This window comes from Bubalus kerabau, chromosome 3, assembly GCF_029407905.1.
Source record: "Bubalus kerabau isolate K-KA32 ecotype Philippines breed swamp buffalo chromosome 3, PCC_UOA_SB_1v2, whole genome shotgun sequence".
NCBI lineage: Eukaryota > Metazoa > Chordata > Mammalia > Artiodactyla > Bovidae > Bubalus > Bubalus kerabau.
Genome location: NC_073626.1, coordinates 4,384,362 through 4,388,209, shown reverse-complemented (window position 1 = coordinate 4,388,209; position 3,848 = coordinate 4,384,362).

Below are 3,848 nucleotides of genomic sequence, written 5' to 3'. Positions count from 1 at the left end.
CTGACTCACTGAGTCAGTACCTAAAATTTCCTTCAGTATTTGTTGAATTAATAGTATTCTTCATAGAAAAAGTAACCTTGGATAAGAAGATGTGCATATTTAGGGGATTTAGTCTTTGTAACTATGTAATATTTTCACTCTTGTATGCTAAAAGGAATGAATTAAAAAAATATTAGGGCAGTAAGAACCAGCATTTTAATTTTTCCTCGACAGCGCTTGAAATACTCAGTATTAAATAAATGTCAGGTTATGCCAAAGTCTGAAAAGAAATATGCAAAACGGCGAAAGCAGTTTCTGTGGCAGGGTGGTGGTGATTTTTTCCTTTTCAAAGTGTTTGTAATGTGCTTATATTTTATAATGGAAAAAATAAACATATGTGTTAAATTTACGTGAGCCCCCTATGATGAGTGTAAAAGTCCCAGTGGCTGCGGGCAGCCTCACTGTAGCCCATAAAGAAAGTTAGCCCATTTAAAACTTAGACGTTTTTGTCGTTTTTACACATTCAGAGAAAATTAAGGTAGATGGGTAGAAAATCCATAAAAGCATCTTTCCTTGGAAGGAACCCAGGCCTGCTTCTCAGCTGTTAATAAACCACCTGCATGGCCGTCTGGGTGTGTGCCAGGCGCTATGCCAGACCCTCCAGTGCCCGCAGGCAGACTGGTGAGGGGACAGGGAGGTGGCTGGCACCCACGTGCGATGTGGTCCTCACTTGTTCCCCCCACTCCCTGCTCCCCCGCAGCCCCGGCAGTGACCGCCTCTGCCCAGGGCTTGCCCTGCACCGGGGTGCCCTATCCGGGCCCACCCTTCCCTGACAGCTCGCCGCGTCCGAGGCGCACCCCCCTCCCGATCCCCGCATTGCCTCACAGTCCCCCTCTGGGTCGCCCTCATCCCTACTTGGGTCTGAAGCTGCCCGGTCCTTCCACCACCTGCCACCCCTTTTTGAATTGTAAGCTTCATGAATGACAGCAGGAATTCCCACTTAAACACGTCACCGAGTCTTGAAAATGGTACCTGGCTTATGGTTCAGTTCAGTTCAGTGGCTCAGTCACGTCCGACTCTTTGCGACCCATGAATTGCAGCACGCCAGGCCTCCCTGTTCATCACCAACTCCCAGAGTTCGCTCAAACTCAGGTCCATCGAGTCAGTGATGCCATCCAGCCATCTCATCCTCTGTTGTCCCCTTCTCTTCCTGTCCCCAATCCTTCCCAGCATCAGAGTCTTTTCCAGTGAGTCAACTCTCCGCATGAGGTGGCCAAAGTACTGGAGTTTCAGCTTCAGCATCATTCCTTCCAAAGAACACCCAGGACCGATCTCCTTTAGAATGGACTGGTTGGATCTTGCAGTCCCAGGGCCTCTCAAGAGTCTTCTCCAACACCACAGTTCAAAAGCATCAATTCTGCGCTCAGCTTTCTTCACAGTCCAACTCTCACATCCATATATGACCACTGGAAAAGCCATAGTCTTGACTAGACAGACCTTTGTTGGCAAAGTGATGTCTCTGCTTTTGAATAGGTGTTTATAAATAGGAGTTAACATCCCAACCCTACAGGAAAGTAGAACACCCCATCTTGCAGAAAGGGAGTGTACCAGTTAAATAACGTACTAAAAATCGCCAGCTACAAAGTGGCAGAGTTGAGACTGGGGGACTTCCCCTTGTGGCCCAGTGGGTAAGAATCCACCTGTCAACGCAGGGGACATGAGTGCAATCCCTGGTCCAGGAAGATGCCACACGCCACAGAGAATTCAAGCCTGTGAGCCGCACCTGCTGAGCCTGTGCTCCAGAGCCCTGCTCACTGCAACTAGAGAAAGCCTGCGTGCGGCAGCCAAGACCCAGCAGGGCCAAAGATAGATACGTTTTTTAAAAAAGCTGAGATGGACACAAGCACGTCTGTCCAGAACCTTCACAGAAGTGCTGGTCTCCCAGCCCCCAGTCCCTGAAAACCCAGGAGAAAACAGGTTGCCCTGCTGGCCCTGGGTTCACACAGGCCCTCATCCCAGCACATCTGCGCGTCCGCCTGGGCCCTCCACCCTCACGGGACGGACGGATGGACAGCTGTGGGATGAGGGTGCTAGGGGAGATGGGGCTACAGCTCCACCGCCAATACAGAGCCCCTGAAACGGCGAGAGTGCCGGGGAGCGGCTCACAGGAAATCCCGTAGGTCAGCTCTGGATCGGAAGGGGACCAGTGAGGGTGTCAAAACCGGGTCTTGTCCCAAAGCCTCAGTAGATTGGAAGCCTTAAACATTTTTGTTGTTGTTGTTGTTAAATGTATAATCTAAGCTTAGCAAAGTATGCCAGGTTGAGACCGTGAAGCCATCAGAGGTGACAAGCTGACCCCCCTCCCCTGTAAGACCACCACGAGGACAGAGAGCAAAGAAAACTCCGCAGCAGCACAAGCCCCCTTCAAGCAGTGTTTGAGGTCAGGAGACCCGCTGTGTCATGAAGGCTTTTTAAAAAGAGAGGAATTCCTTGCCTGCATCGGTCTTCTTGGTTTCATCAGCAGCAGTATTCCTCCTCTGCCAGAATCCTCCAAGTGAAAAGGAAGCACTTTGAAGCCGGAGTTGCCCCCAGCCCCCGGGAACGAGGTTGCGCAGGGCGGTTCTGCTGCCCCCTGCTGCTCACGGGTGGTACAGCCTCCAGGTTCATTCCCATGGCTGCCCCGGGCATTCCGGCAAGACTCAGGGATTATCCCCGCCTAAAGCCTCCCAATGGCAACCCACTTCAGTATTCTTGCCTGGAAAATCCCATGGACGGAGGAGCCTGGTAGGCTGCAGTCCATGGGGTCGCTAAGAGTCTGGCACGACTAAGCGACTTCACTTTCACTTTTCACTTTTCATGCATTGGAGAAGGAAATGGCAACCCATTCCAGTATTCTTGCCTGGAGAATCCCAGGGACAGAGGAGCCTAGTGGGCTACCGTCTGTGGGGTTGCACAGAGTTGGATACGACTGAAGTGACTTAGCAGCAGTAGCAGCAGCAAAGCCTCCCTGGTGACTCAGCGGTAATCTGCCTGCCAGTGCAGGAGAGGTGGGTCTAATCCCTGGGTTGGGAAGATCCCCCAGAGGAGGGCATGGCAACCCGCTCCAGTATTCCTGCCTGGGAAATCCCATGGACAGAGGAGTCTGGTGGGTTACAGTCCATGAGGTTGCGAAAGAGATATGACTTAGGGGCTGAACAACAACAAAAGCAAACCACCTACTCCAACCAGTACAACCCACTGCCTGGGCATCCTGTGCTCCACGCCCACCTCCCAGGCATCAGACTGCTTGTGCTAAGACATCAGTGAGGTTATTTGGATTGAGTTGAGTGATCACGTCAGCGGAAGGACGTGGTCACCTGGGGAGCTGACCAGATGTGGTACATGGTCTCCTGGAGGTGTCTGGTCCCCCAGGACAAAGCTACTGCCCACTGCTGTTCCTCCATCACACCCTCACACGCGTGTTAACTTCTGATGAACTCACCGAAGGCTGAGACATGAGTATGATGCTCAACAGCCCTTGTGTGACTCAAGACTCACCCACTTAGTGGCTGAATAATCTCATACAAGTCACTTAATGGGTCTCAACCTGTTTCTTCCCTAAAATGGGGATCATCTTAACTACAGTTATTAGTTATTAATGTTCAGTGAGAATATATAAAGCCCTCGCTATATGCCGAGTGTTGAATTTTTAAAAAGATTTTGCGCATACAAAGAAGCCGATTCCAGTGCTGGCCAAGGGTATGAGCTCATTTTCACTACTAGGAAAGTATCTTCCTCGTTGCATAAGCAACATTTACCTGTCAGCCAACTGAAAACCATCAGCAGCAACTTAATTTTCCCTTAGAATTGTGAGATTCTGTTTAAAAGGT